The 16,092-nt window shown below is 43.5% G+C and overlaps 1 long non-coding RNA gene across 1 annotated transcript in view; it reads right to left on the reverse strand.

Annotated features, from left to right (window-relative positions):
• Positions 1–9,800: 9,800 nt before the first annotated feature.
• Positions 9,801–16,092, reverse strand: part of LOC135097479 (uncharacterized) — a 143,602-nt gene continuing 137,310 nt past the window's right edge. The window contains exons 4-5 of the long non-coding RNA XR_010265737.1: positions 11,106–11,330; positions 9,801–10,348 (exon numbers count right to left, since the gene is read on the reverse strand). This is a non-coding gene — a long non-coding RNA (uncharacterized LOC135097479). The remainder of the gene's footprint in view (positions 10,349–11,105; positions 11,331–16,092) is intronic.

Below are 16,092 nucleotides of genomic sequence, written 5' to 3' on the forward strand. Positions count from 1 at the left end.
AGCAGTTTTATTGACAAATACCAAACAAAATAATCCTAATTACCAAGTGCGAACACCCTTCAGTAGCACACCAGCGGCAGCCTCCCTCCTTACTACGCGCCGATCCAAGTCTCAGATTCCCACGTTCTTTCAAAAGCAAGTTACGAACGGATACTCTTTTCTCCGCGTAAGGATTTTTCGAGTGCCATAATCTCCCTCCACAAGTTTCTTCCATTATTGAGAATCGTTAAAATATTGCACAGGTGATTATCCGCATATCGGACTCTTCTTTTCTGGCGCGTCTCTCCGCTGTAATACATTAAACTGCACCTCGTCCCTTCCCTCGCGAGTAAATGGCCCTTTAATTGCTCATAAATACCAGCCGTCCTTGTGCAGCCTCCTTCGCCGCCTCGTGATGTATCCGTGTTTACTTTGCGACACTCTGGGCTGAGCGCCACACGCCGTCACCAATGCCCAAGAACTATGACTTTATGCTCCCACTAGAACTATTTAAAAAGACCATACAGATTAGTCGCGATCTCAAGATGTTTTTATTTCCACGTATGGTGTAGAGTTCACTTTACTTTATCACTAGAATCATGAAAATCCTCTATGTCTTCTACTAGGGCCCGTTAAAACTAGTCAAGATAAGGCGCCAAAATGGTTGAGGATGCGTTCCCTAGTTCTCTTGCTCCTATCCTCCCCTTCACACACTCTCTCTCTCTCTCTCTCTCTCTCTCTCTCTCTCTCTCTCTCTCTCTCTCTCTCTCTCTCTCTCTCTCTCTCTCTCTCGCTCTCTCTCTCTCTCTGCCAATGTTAGGGGAAGAATTAGCGATGAAAAAAATACTGTCAGAACCAGTCAATGAATACCTCTAAAAATAAACCAGATTCTTAGTGGTTGATATGTTTGGAGTCCGAATCAGGTCTTCCTCATAAAAAAAAAAAAAAAAATGAAGTAAAAAGCGTCTCTCTCTCTCTCTCTCTCTCTCTCTCTCTCTCTCTCTCTCTCTCTCTCTCTCTCTCTCTCTCTCTTCCCCCCAGACAGACTCGTCGTTCACAGGCTTAGTCAAACACTCAAGACGGAGGATCGCATAATTTCCCTGAGAGGTTTATGTCAGGAAACTCCATCCGTTTTCCCTTTCTTCCCCCCCTCCTCCTCCTCCTCCTCCTCCTTCTCCTCTTTCTCCTCTTCTTCTTACCCGTTCAGGATCTCTTTGCAAGCTCATTTTAACGCCAAGATGGAATACGGTGGGATGGCTAAAGGGCAAGAAAATACTTAAACAGGTGGTGCGCGTCTCGCCTTCAGGAGTAGTGAGGGTTGTTGTCCTTCTGATTCTCTCTTTTTTTTTTTTTTGCCTCTGTGTGTGTGTGTGTGTGTGTGTGTGTGTGTGTGTGTGTGTGTGTGTGTGTGTGTGTGTGTGTGTGTGTGTGTGTGTGTGTGTGTGTGTGTGTGTGTGTGATATAGGAATGTAAATGACAAGAGTTGCTACTATTTTGTGTTGTGTTGTGTTTTGTTGTGTTGTGTTGTGTTGTGTTGTGTTGTGTTGTGTTGTGTTGTGTGTGTGTGTGTGTGTGTGTGTGTGTGTGTGTGTGTGTGTGTGTGTGTGTGTGTGTGTGTGTGTGTGTGTGTGTGTGTGTGTGTTGTGTTGTGTTGTGTTTGCCAGCATATTTAGATCTTTTTATATCTCTAAGTGTTGAAACGTCCGAGACTGCACCACATTTACTAATTCATTATCACCACGTAAAATCGAAGTCTGGACCACAAATGTACCAGAACCTGTTACATCAAATACTCCAGGACAGTGCAATACCCTACACTTTACGAAAATAAACCAATAAATACTGTGCACGAATAAAAGGCCGCATTGGTTAGACTTCGAAGGATCAACTGGACAGTGACACAAGTGATAAACAAAAGGCGACCGAACACTTCCTGTATGTCTTGATACGGACGAGCGGATATAAGGAATGTCACCTTCTTCCCACGCCAGCTTAGAGTACTGATAACCTTCTCTTCCTTTACGGTCTCCAGTGAACAAACATGAGACGTATCCTTCTTTTAATACCCACTGAATAGATCAACCAGTAATGCCAGCAGGTTGATACTTCACCTTCGTACTTAAGACTTTCTTCTTCCTTTACTCCTCTTAAATGAACAATAACACAACGCATCCTTCTTTTTAAATTTCAAGAAGAGAACTGGAAAACGAATCATCCGGTACTGACAGCAGGTTAGAATACTGTATATTCTTCTCTAACTATGACTTCCTTTTCCTTACTCTCTCCAAATAAACAATAACACAATACGGATTAGACATGGTACAGAAGCAGCCGAAGGAGTAGCAGCAGTAGTAGCAGCAGCAGTAGTACCAGCAGGACCAGCATCCGCCGCCATCCACACCATCAGACTCCGCTCCCATAATTCCTTGAACCAGTTTTTGCGTGTCGACACTGGCCGCTGACGCCGCTGCCGCTTCATATGGGCGTGATGGAGGTATTTTCAACGGGGCCGCTACACCTCCTTGAGCGTGTCACTCATCCCGCCGCTCCCGCACCAGTTATCAGCTCAATTTTGGGGCTGCGGCGGTCAGAGGCTAAGAGCGTAAACGAGTTATTCCATCGCCCCGAATGACCATCGCTGCCGGTGAGTGGTGGCCGCGTAGGGCTAATGTTAAAAGCCGTCTGGGTGAAGCCAATGATAAATGTGCCGTCTTTATCCACTATCTCTCTCGCCAAGCTGGTGAAAGCTCGTGTAGGGAGACTTGATATACACTGACACTGAATTTACAAACACACACACACACACACACACACACACACACACACACACAGGGTCAGGTGACGCGAAGTATTTTCCTGTTTTTCACTTCGCCTCTTCATTGCTTCCATATATAGTGAATATTTTGTTTTTCTCTACAACTAGTTTTATTTATCTTTTTCTTTGTGTGAAGCGATTTCCAGGTAGTTTATGTGAGCTGGATGAGTGTTCCTGATGGGGGGGATGATAAGACAGGAATGTTTCTTCTACTCATGATCTCATTATATTTCTTATTCTTTATCATCATGTTTCCAAGATCTTCCCTCACTTGTTTCAGGTTCCCATCTTGCTTGTTCGCCTTTCCTTTCTCTCTCCACATCCTGCTCTTATGCCTTTTTCCTCCCAGTCTTCCTCCTCTCGTCCTCCTCGCCCTCGTCCTCTTCCCCTCTTCCCTCACAGAATATCACACACGCCGGACATCCTTCTAAATCCCCTCAAGTGAAGTCCTTTTTTCCTCCTTATTGTCTCTCTCCTCATCCTATCTTGTCTTCTCTCGTCATCATCCACCTTTGTTCATTTTGCTTCCCTTCCATTTCGTTCCCTTCCCTTCCTCACACTCCCTGTCCGTCGCATTTTTCCACGCCCTCCCCTCATCCTTTGTCCCGCCTTCGCCGCCGCTGCAGGAGAGTAATCGGCCCGGCTTCTCGATCCTTAATCTCCTCCCTAAGAAACTGGCCACTTCAGAGAATAAAGATTAGACTCCGTTCTAGCTCTGCCAAGACCAGGTATTTCAAAACGAGAAATTCTGGGACACATCAAGGCCACTTTTTTCAGTTTTCTTTCTCTTTCAGACTCGCTGGGGATTCTGAAGGAAACTGACTGTTCCGGGAGTTTCTTTTTCTTGGGATTTGCAAATATTCGTCTTGCTTTACCTTCCACTTCTCCTCTCGGCGCCCTCCTGCACATTTGCATTCCCTTCACGTTAATGCGATGGGTGAAATTTCCGCTCGGTGTCCCGTCGGTTGGAGTTTTACTTGATACTGAGAGAGTTGGACACGTTGCTTGGAGGCGGCAGTGCTGAGGGGACAGCTGTGTTACGCCTGACACAAGCTTTATTTTAGGGATGCAAGGGAAGGAACGCCCTTAACCAAAAACAGGTTTCTGCGAACAGCATAAGATTTTTTTTTCTTTCTTTTTCTTTGCATTCTCTCGTGTGTGGTGATGACCCATACATCTGTTACTTATTATACGCTTAGTCGTTTCCATGATGCAGCAACGTGTACTGATATCTACGAACCAGCGTGACTGAGTGCGAGTCCTGACTAACTGGGTGCGAGACGGACCCTGCAAAGCCTAGCCACCAGTTTATTCCCCCTCACGCGTCAGTCGATAAATGGGCACCTGGAGAAATCTGAGAGTGGTAAGCTGAGGTAACCCGGATGTCACCGTCGCCTCTGTGTCCCGGGGTGAAGGGTCTCCGCCCAACACGGGCTTGTACACCAACAAGGAGATAAGGCCCCGCAGCACACCGTTGATTTTAATACCTTACACTGTGTCGCTGAAATATTTCTCCAACATTTTATGTTTCGTATCGTATAAGTACACACGACCCAAACAGGCGCGTAGCATTGCACCACACTGTTGATTTTTAATACTTTATAATGTGTGGAAGAGGTAGTAAGGAAACTCTGGCTGGAGCGGTACTGCATATTCTTTACGCTTCGATTATTTGAGCCTATTCGAAAAGAGAAACTGTGCAGTCGAAACACAAAAGAATATAATGCAAGTACCCAGCCCTCAGTGAGTTTCCCCTACCATTTTTCCACACACACTTATCTCATTTTTATCCAGCTTGGCAGTGTGCGTCTGAAACATTTCCCCCACAGTTCAAGTACACAAAACACAAACACTTCACGGATATGTTCGATAGAGCCCTACATCATATTGTTTATTTTCATTTTCATTTTTTTTTTTTTTCATGTATAACCTAAAACACTCCTTCCACGGTTTAAGGCTCTTATCATAATCGTACATTGAACTCCAGCAGAACCGCGGAGGTGCTTCATGGCATGTATTTCACCGGAGCGGAACGAAATTTTCATGTGAACTGCAAAAAAAAAAAAAAAAAAAAAAAAAAAAAAAATTCAAAATCACGCAAATACCCATGTTATGAAGTTCACCTGCGCGGCCTTGAGTTCGTTGAGCATTTCCCCTCCTTGCCTCCAGCCCGGCCTTTGTCTTCCCTTGCCTTTGCTATAATTGGCATGACCCTCTCCCTTACTTCGCTATCATCAATATTCATTTCCCCTCCGAGCGTCAGTGTGGGCCGACCCTGACTCCTTCCCGTTCCATTACTCTTCCCTCCTCGCGCCCTCCTCAGCTCACTCCCCTTAAACATCTTTCTTGCACTCCTTTCCCGAGCAATGGATTACTTTTACCTTCCGTCTTCCCCCTCAGTTCCAGGCTGCTAACCTTACACTGCTCGGCTTTTTATCCCTGAGGCTGTGGATTAGTTCTCTTCAGTGTTGCTTTGTTGGTGCGTAGGTTCTGGCTTCTGTTTGAGGGTTTGTTTAAGTGTGTACGCATGTTATTTGCTTTTTTTTTTCCCGTGTTTGGGTAGTGTTTGTAAGTTTGTGTCTAATTGTTTATCATGTTTTGCTTTCATTTCCGGTGTATGTTTGATTTTTTTATGTAGTTATTCATGGTGACAATTTTATTTTATTTTGTTTTGACGTATGTTTCATTTTTGGCAAATATTTTTTTTTTGTTTTTACTGTAGTTTATTACGGTTTCTCTCTCTCTCTCTCTCTCTCTCTCTCTCTCTCTCTCTCTCTCTCTCTCTCTCTCTCTCTCTCTCTCTCTCTTTCTCTGCGTCATCTGCACTCCTTTCTCAATAGCAGCATGGAGACCACTATTTTTTTTCTCCTTGAGCGATAAATAAAAGCGCCATGATAAGTTGTGGTGTGCTGAGCGCCTTGCAAGAATACCCTCATAAATCTGTACCATCAGTCAGGCCGAGGGAGTCCATCAGGGGGAGGCTGCTGGCTGGCACGGCGGCCTCGCTCCCTCCCATAACACTGCAGTCAGGAAGGATTTTTTTTTATTTCAGTTCAGACTGAGACTCGTAATTTTTGTATTATCTGCAGTTATAAGTAGTTTTTGTAGTATACGGACAGGTTGCTTTTTTTTTTTTTGAGGGTGTAATGAATGCTATGGTATATAAACGAGTTATTTTTTGTTCATATTGAGGTTATCTGGAGTTTTATAGGTATGCAAACTACCTAGTTTTGTATGCATTGAAGCCGTGATGAATTCCATGATATACAGACTTGTTGTTTTTGTACCTGGCAAGGCTGTAATGAATTCTGTGGTATGCGGAATAGCTGTTTTTTAATTCATTATGACTACATGGAAAGGTAAGGTGCAGAAACCAGATAAATGTGACGTGGAGAACAAATAATCGTGTTGACAAGATCATAATTTAGATGTGAAGTCAATGAGTCTTCTTGCAAATGTCCGTATTCGTAACATTATATGTACAGCTGAATTTTGCTTTTGTCATTTACTATTAAGTCCGATGTAGCGGCTCAGTGAAATCATTATGGTGATGTAGCAGTGACAAACATGGATCAGTAACCTGGCAGCTCAAGGATTAATTGTTACACCCATTTCTTCATCTGCTTCAAATGTTACTTCTGAAAAAATAATATATTAGACATGTTGTTATAGTCAGAAATAGAAGGAAAAAAAAAATGCTATAATATTTCTCGCTCTATCTATTCCGAACAATCTGCATTTTCAACAATATATGTAGAGCATCATTTACCGCATGGATTTTGTAATTAAATAAAAAAAAAAAAAAAAAATCATTCAAAACAACAAGTGGTGAGTGAGCTTGAATAAAAATGACGTTTGTACGTGTATGCTTTCTCATCACTCAACACCAATAAGATTCTGATGCCATTATGTTGAGATTCACGGAGCACCACAGTCAGAACCTCGTCCTATTCACTTGACACTCTTTCTTCATCAACACCAGACTCACAAGAAGCAGGAGAGACGATGGATAGGCAACATGTTATTTTTTCACATTTCCACTCTCCTTATTCAGCTCAGGCAAGACACCAGAAGATTTTTTTTTTTTTCCACGTCGCCCTTGACCTGAGCACATTTATATTCACGAGCGAGAATAAATGTTCCACCATCAGGAGAAGGTTCCATCAGCCCGTGTTTCCCACATGAAAACCTTGGAGGCTGCGGCGGCTCTCTCCTTCCCTCACACACACACATACACACACACACACACACACACACACACGCGTAACCTTCGCCCGCCGTGAGGAATGGGCTGAACAACAACGTTAATTGCTCACGTGCATGGGAGGTCCGGTACTGTTACTCCTCTTCCTCCTCCTCCTCCTCCTCCTCCTCCTCCTCTTCCTCCTCGTGCTCGTTCACCTCTATCAGATCTTCTCCATCTCTGGTTATTCATTTTCATCTTTTTGTTCTTTTTCGTGGCGTTGTTTTTTCTCCTCCTCCTTCTCCTTCTTTTCCTTCTCTTCCTCTTCCTCCTGCTCATTCACCTCTATTAAGTCTTTTCTGTCTCTAATTATTCATTTTCGCATTTTTTTCTCTTGTCGTTTCTCCTCTTTCTCCTTCTCCTATTCCTCTTTCTCATCCTCCTCGTCCTCCTACCTAAAGAAACATGGAAAAGCGAAAAAAAGGAGAAAAAAAAATTATTTGGCCTTATAAGTTTGTTTGCGATAAGCTGCACTATTCAATTCAAAGTGAGAGATGTAGGATAGTGAAAGCTGAGGCTCTTTATCACTCACCACCACCTCCTCCTCCTCCTCCTCCTCTTCCTCCCATCAGAATATATCGGCTAGTTCGAATGCTTTATTGAGGCATTGTATCGCGGCACAACTCCACTCCAAACACTAACCCAACATGAGATTTACACACGACACATGCGAGTCATAAAAACTGAAGAATTTTTTATGTAGCCACCATTAAAGGAATAAGAAAATAGAAAACGTACGTACTGAGATAAAGAACGTGTATGAATCTGCGTTTCCACGAATAAAAAAAGAAAAAAAAAGTAAAAAAAAAAGATAAAAAATAAACTTGCCAGAGAGAGAGAGAGAGAGAGAGAGAGAGAGAGAGAGAGAGAGAGAGAGAGAGAGAGAGAGAGAGAGAAAACATACAAATACTTACAAATGACTGCGTGAGTAGGTACATACATCCATCCAGCGAGCATTATTTCCTCACACGCAAGCCTCTCCTGTTCCTTTAATTGACTCCTAACAAACTTATGCGCATGACATAAATTGTGTTTGCTGGGTGTGTCAGAAGGGTAAAGGTCCTGCGAGTTATCTATGAAAGGATCGCTGCTTATGAGTGCACGTGATAATTTTCGTAAGCATGGAGGAGGAGAAGGAAGAAGAGGAACAGAAAGGGAAGGAGGAGGAAGAGGAGGAGGAGGAGAACTTTGACGACGGTAAGGAGAGGAGAAAAACAATGCTGGGAGACGGATGAAGATGGTATAGAGGGAAAGATCATTAAGAGAAGGGGTGCATACGAAACCCGTCATTTTGTAAGAAGGGCACATGGTGAAACAGATAGAATGGAGCACCATGTAGCCTTTAGAAAACGAAGAAAACGAAGACATTAAGATTTTATGGTAAAAGAGGAGGAGGAGGAGGAGGACAAGGAAAAAGAAATACAATATCAAGAGAGCAAGAAAAAGGAAGAGGGAAATGGATGGCAAAAGATGGTAAACAGACATGAGAGAAGAGATAGAATTACAAAATGAGCACAAAAGTAAATACAAGTACGTGATGCAATGTGATACAAACTGCGGGTCGTTGAGAAAAGAAAGTAAACTGGTAAGTGAGACTGAGTAGATTTTTTGAAGCTAGGAGAAAATAAATAAAGGCCGGGAGGTACGTAGGCATCTTATCGAGAATCATGATCAAGCCACATATTTCTATCCCACCGCCATTATCTCGTGCCGCTGAGAGAGAGAAAAAAAAAAAATATTGTGAAGAATTTGATAAAAATAACTGCCTTATCTAAACATCAAACTATTTCCCAATGTAAACACCTTCTCCTCCTCCTCCTCCTCTCCTTCTTCTCGTTCTTAATTATTGTTATTATTATTATTATTATTATTATTATTATTATTATTATTATTATTATTATTATTATTATTGTTGTTGTTGTTGTTGTTGTTATTCCTCTTTCTTATCGTCCTCAATCTCCTCCTCTTTTCATTGTCATCATCTCTTTTTTCTTGTTCCTCCTCCTCCTCCTCCTCCTCCTCCTCCTCCTCCTCCTCCTTCTCATTCTTTCACAAACCCTCAAAAACGAAAACACAACACACTACACTTCTCGTCCCACCATCAGTGAACAACCCTCACGAACTTAAGCGCCACCATTCTGTAACGTGGGCGGGAGTCTCGCCTCACGATGCTATAAGGCAAACCTCACGTCCGCATTTTCCTCGCTGATTCAGACTCCGTCCCGTTCTTTGCCGAGGCGGAGTGTGAAGCGACGCCTCAGAGTCTCACGGGGCCTGGCAGGTCAATTATCTTACTGGTAAATAAAAAGGCGGGTCGTGATGCTCGCCGGGGCCGCCTCCCCCCTCACCCTTGACGCGTGGAGGATGAGGGAGGGCAGTGAGGGTGAGGCTTGTGGGTGAGGGTTAGGGGGCGAGAACCGAGTGCTGGGTCTCTCTCTCTCTCTCTCTCTCTCTCTCTCTCTCTCTCTCTCTCTCTCTCTCTCTCTCTCTCTCTCTCTCGCTTTTCAATTATTAATCTATTTTATTTTATTTCATTCACTCCAGCTCCACGCGGTTGAATTCTGCATATCACCCCTCGCTTTTTTTCTTGTTTTTTGAAGGTTTTAGTGTGTGTGTGTGTGTGTGTGTGTGTGTGTGTGTGTGTGTGTGTGTGTGTGTGTGTGTGTGTGTGTGTGTGTGTGTGTGTGTGTGTGTAAAATCCGAGTGAGATTCTTTTGTTTGGACGTTTATTATATTACAAAATACTTTCCTTCTCTTCTCTTCCTTTTGTAGCGCCAGTGTTTACTGTCTGCAGTACCACTTCTCCCCTTTATTATCGCGCTGAAAACAAGACCTGACAATGGCACTGCTTCACCCCCACGTAGTAGTACTTCAGGGCATGAGCCTTGCACCTCTCTTGCCTCACTGCAACATTAAGCAACACGCTACACTACAACGCGGCACGAGAACAGTATACGAAAAATTTTACAGTACTGGAGGGTAAAAGAAAAAGGGAAAAAATGAAACTAGTCAGGCGAGAGGAACACACACACACACACACACACACACACACACACACACACACACACACACACACACACACAGATTTCACATTCTTTTTTTTCTTTTTTTCAATTTCTCGCCAAATTTACGAGCATCAAACTTTATACAGAAAATAATGACTCCGTGGGATCTTTTAATAGAGTACATGTACGGCGCAAAATCCTGCAGCTCACTGTCAGAGGGAGGGCATGAAGAACACAGAGATACAATACAAACTCGAACTTGCGAAGTGCCCCTCACCTTTTGTTGGTCTTATTTGCCTTGCGTCCCTGTAATGAGAGGGAAGCATAAATGAATGAAGTAGTAGTGAAAAATGAAAAGCATAATAAACATTGGTATATCCATAATGGTAAAGAAAAGGAGGTTTGTATGAATGATCGAGAAAGGAAGGTTTAGTACGGAATTCATACACTCGTGAAATTGTGAAAGAGCAGAGTGGATAACAAAATAACAACTATTGCTTGCTCAGTAAATCCTTTTTTGATTGACCAAGACACACAAACACTTACTCTCTCTCACAAACACATACACACACACACACACATAGAAGCACAAGGTATTTTCATGTATTTCTATTCAGACTCTACACCACTTCAATGTTCATATTTCTTTTCCTTTTTGTTTCTTGATTCTAGTATTTTAGTTTCTAGAGACGTTTATGACCAGACATAACCACACACACACACACACACACACACACACACACACACACACACACTCACACTCACACTCACACACACACACACACACACACACACACACACACCTTAGATTAGCAGATTACTCACGCCGGTACAATATATCTCATTCTCCATCTCCCTTAGCCGCGACTCGCTGTCAGGGATGGAGGCAATCTTGAAAAATCGCCTTCAAAATCACAACTAATCCGTGTCATTGCGAGGCTAATAATCTGCCTGTTCCGTGAGGTATTCGCCCGAGTTTAAAGGATAATTTCGGGCCAGACTATTTAAGCATTATCTGCATCACCCTAAATTCCGCTAAGACAAAGATGGCCCAAAATCCTACCACGGTTTTCTTTCTTCTTGTATCTTGAGTCGCATTTTGTCGTCATTCAGCGTCCCTCGAGCATGACGTTTACTGCGGCCGCGGATTATCAGGCCACGACGGGACGGAGATGTCAGGTGATTGTGATGCTTGTGAGCAGGCATGATGCGGCTCTGTCTGGTGGGCCGGCGGGCAGGAAACGCTCGTGCAATAGCGTGTGTAGGCGCAGCGCTGCACGGATGAGAACTGTTGTGGGGGGAATGGAAACTTTATTGGAATTTCAATGATAACGTCTTGCACTGAGATAGAGAAAAGCTTGTTGAAGTTTATCCACGCTATTATATTCGCGTTTGGTGCCGTCCTAAAAGTATAAGTCCATCTATATTTTTGTGATAAAATGAAATGCTCAAAGCTCATTGATTACAAATATTGAAATACACACACACACACACACACACACACACACACACACACACACACACACACACACACACACACACACACACAGAAGACCAGAGAAATCACATATGAAAAAAGTATTCTGTTTTCAGCGTAAAGTTCAGGACCGTAGGCTGTCATCTTTTCACACTTCCCTTCACCTTCCTCGGCGCCTCGGCAGATCAAATCTTCAACGCTTCCCGAGTAACTTGACGCATATGACTTACGTAACACCATTACTTTCTACGCTTACATAAAACATGATAACCACACAGAGATACAAAGACATAAGGATCTGGTGTTATTTAGGAATGAATTCTGACTACATGGCAAAGAGAAAGGTATAGAGGGTAAAGAGAAAATAGTACAGCAGAAGGCTCCTCCCCACCCACCACTTTTTCCAGAAGTACTCGTAATTGGAAAAGCATCATAAGGAAGGTTGACCGTCTGAATTTCTAGATATATAAAAGACCAACCATTCAAATTTCCAGAAATGCAGAACTGCCTACCTGGCGGAGATACAGTACAGGCCAAGGACATTTAAGTATTTTTCTTTCCCTTTTTCTTTTCATTTTGACTACCATGAAATATCAGCGACAGCCTGTCAAAATGCAGGATTCTCTCTACACTCTTAACAGATTTGATTCTTCTCACATTATGCATCAACCCTCAACCAAAATACTTAACTTGGGAACTTTAATGCATCACGTGAACTACTTCTAGTGCATCAAGGTAGTTACTTTTACACTAGCACTGAAAATACAAAATCATATGAAGCGGACAGTGATATTTTCCTCCGCGCCATTAATGACTGGACGATGAGGCGACCCTCTTGGCAGCGCGTGGAGGAGGTCAGCTCATGGAAGGACTGAGATCCGTAAATTCAGAGTTCCTACTAATGGCTCCCCCCTGTGACACATAAAATCTCTTAAGGCATTAACTGCACTATATGGGAGGAGGATTTATGCAAGTAGGGTGAGAGAGAGAGAGAGAGAGAGAGAGAGAGAGAGAGAGAGAGAGAGAGAGAGAGAGAGAGAGAGAGAGAGAGAGAGAGAGAGAGAGAGAGAGAGAGAGAGAGAGAGAGAGAGAGAGAGAGAGAGAGAGAGAGAGAGAGAGAGAGAGAGAGAGAGAGAGAGAGAGAAATTACGAAAGGACCAACACACTTCTTGCACACATAATAGAGACGAGGAAAGAACAATGAAAAAAAAAATGTTGAGATATGGCAAATTAAAAGGAACTTAAAATGTTGCTCAATAAAGATAATTTAAAAGAGGGTGAATATGAAGAACAGTATGATAATATTCAGCATTAAATACTACATATGAAATTGAAGTGGAGCAGGAAGTGATAAAGAGCGCCAACGTTTATGTAAAAAGTGAAGACATAAAATTAGCAGAAATCTAGATCATGAAAATAAAATAAACATCAATGGGAGAGTTAAGTGAAGAATTAATTAGATTCTGATACGATTTTCATCCCGCTGTTTAGAGAAGCGCAAGTCAAAGAAGCACAAAGAAACACAAATAACAGTAATAGATATCTTGCCTATGTAAAGATGTTTGTGGTGTTATAATATCTAACCAAAAAAAAAACAAATAAAGTACGTAATTTTTGCTTTTATTTCCCATTCAAGGATCTTAATAACCCTTTCCCTGCGATATGCAATAATTCACGACACTAAACACAATGAATGAAATCTTTATAAGCGTCTACAAGAAAGAAAAGAGATTAGGAGCATAGCTTTTTGGAATTTCTAGCCAGTATAGTGTTAGGAGGTGGCTGTAGAACCAGAAGAAATGCCTAAGAGTGGTTAGTGATTAAGAAAAGATATGGCGAACACGTAGCAGGAAAAGGTTAACTCACATAAACACAAAAAAACATGTAGAAGCAAATCTCTTTCTTCTACGAGGATGTTTGTTGTCTTACAATAACACAAAGCAAGCAATGTACGTAAAGGGGCAATGAGTCGTATAGTTCGCCTCTCGTCTGTCACTGGTGAAGGAATTGAGAGCAAGGAAGAAGCTGTAGTATCACAAGTGTTGATAATTGGGAGTAACAATTGCCGGGAATACATGGACAGATTAAATACAGCTGCGAGTAACTAGTCTCTCTCTCTCCCTCTCTCTCTCTCTCTCTCTCTCTCTCTCTCTCTCTCTCTCTCTCTCTCTGTTTGGTTAATATTTCCCTTTTTTTTGGGGGGGAATCTGCAATAAACCCTCGGCAAGATGAACGATCAATGGATAATTATCAGCCGAACCATAATGTAAGTCGGTGAGATTACTGCAAAACACGGAGAGGAAACCGAGCCTGCTGCTGCTGCTCCTGTCTGCTGTTGTGTGGGGTGGGGGAGGGGTATCATATAGCTATACAAGGGGAGAGGAGGGGAGGGGAGAGAGAGAGAGAGAGAGAGAGAGAGAGAGAGAGGAGGGATGCAGGACTAAGAAAACTATGACTCACAACAATAAATCCCTTGACATGAACTACAGCTCCTACTCTCTCTCTCTCCTCCCTCTCCCTCTCTCTTTTTTTATCCTCTCCCTCTCCCTCCCTCTCCCTCTCCCTCTCCCTCTCTCTCTCTCTCGGAAGACTAATAAAAATAACCAGCCATCTGAAGCCTCGAGTTATTCATCCTTTTTGGCGTCCCGCTGTAAAATTCCTGAGAAAATATTGCACTAAAGGAAGGAAAAACAACAGGTAACCGCGCCTCTTGTCTAACGTTGCTGGTAAAACTCCCTCCCAGACTTCATCGTAAAAATGAGAGAGAGAGAGAGAGAGAGAGAGAGAGAGAGAGAGAGAGAGAGAGAGAGAGAGAGAGAGAGAGAGAGAGAGAGAGAGAGAGAGAGAGAGAGAGAGAGAGAGAGAGAGAATGAAACTCGTACATCCACAAAACTCGCCTGGAAATTACTGGCGGATTAATTCAATCTATCGCTGCTTGAGTTAATGCGTCTTTCCTATGATTTATTCACGTGTCTGCTTTGTGTTTCATCCATTACTTTCATAAATACGTTATATGCACGCAACTTTTTCTAATCGTGTGTGTGTGTGTGTGTGTTAACCCTGGCGACCTCATGTGACCTTGGTGATGGCGGGGATCCTGAGTTTAACGGGCCCGCAGGGAAGGAGGGAAGGAGGGAGATGCTAATTCAGGGACGAGGGAGCAATGTGTTTGTCTTCGCTGAGCTGCCGCCGCGCCAAAGTGAGGAATTCACTATTTATGGCGGGCTGGTTGAGAGGGAAGGGGAAGTCAAGGGGAAAAGTTTATAATGCCGTACAAAGCCTCGCGACAAGTGGAGCGGCACAAATGGTGGAGAGGCAAAGAATTACGCTGTCTCGTCCTTCAGCCAACAAGCCTCCTTCGCTACTTCTCGCTGTGGTGATTCAAGCTAAGTGGCCACTCGCAATGTATTTCACCGGCAGGAAGGTCTTATCAAGATTGGCAGTAACCTCGCATGACTGATAAATAACGTTAAATTGCAGTGCCCGGGATGTTTGTTACCTCTAGCAACGCTGGGAAGACTTGCAAGCAAAACTCCACGAGATCCATCCTTCCATCAACGAGAGAAAATGGACAGTGAACACAGAACGTCTCAGAGGAGATGGTGGTGGTGGTGGTGGTGGTGGTGGTGGTGGTGGTGGTGGTGGTGGGAATAGCTGAGAGAGAGGCAAGGCTGTTGATTTGTGGCAGTGGTGGTGGCAACAGATGCTGGATATTGATGGCGGTAGTGGCAGTGGAGGCGGCGGTGGTGGTGGTGGTGGTGGTGGTGATGGTGGTGGTGGTGGTGGTGGTGGTGGTGGTGGTGGTAGTGGTGGTGGTGGTGGTGGTTAAGAGCCTAGATGATAATGGCAGAAGCATTTGTGTGCCGAGGAGAGGATTGCCAGTGCAAGTGAAGATGCGGAGAGGTGCACAACAGTGAGGATGGAGGGAAAGGAAAAGGAAATATGTAGGGCATGAAATGATAGAGTGACTGGAAAAGTGTGCAGGGTTGTAGCATAAAAGAGCTGCAAGAAGGTGGATCAGTAAGCTCACTAACTGAAGCATACTGTATCTCTCCGTAATGTCAGTCAGTCAGTCAGTCAGTCAGCAGGTCAGTCAACCCTGCAATGCGCGAGGCCGGCGGCGCTGCTGTGAGTCGAGGCGCGCCGAGGGAGGGGCAAGGAATGTCTTTGTTCCAGTGTTTGTTTCTGGCGCTCCGGAATGAAGTTTAGAAGCGAGTGTGCAGCTCGCTGCTCCTCTGCTCGCCCTTCATTCTTGCTCGCTCTCTCTCAGAAATTACTTTCACACTATCATTTCTAGCTTCGACTAAGTGTGGGTCATCCCTCTGTGATGCGACGAATGTGACTTTGAAATAGCAAGGGCGTTATTCACCTTTACCGTGGCAGGTAACACTGCCCAATATTGTTGTGATGGAATTCGTAATATTGTTCGTGTGAGCGAGAAGGCTGCCTCAGTACGATTTTCAGTTTAAAACTAATTTCAGTTGGATTTCCTTCTTTTCCCTTTTTGGATAAATATTTTAGGTTTGGGTCCCCGCGGCTTTCATAAATATCGAGGAGTGTCTTTGAGGAGCGA

Source organism: Scylla paramamosain, chromosome 4 (genome assembly GCF_035594125.1).
Source record: "Scylla paramamosain isolate STU-SP2022 chromosome 4, ASM3559412v1, whole genome shotgun sequence".
Classification (NCBI taxonomy): domain Eukaryota; kingdom Metazoa; phylum Arthropoda; class Malacostraca; order Decapoda; family Portunidae; genus Scylla; species Scylla paramamosain.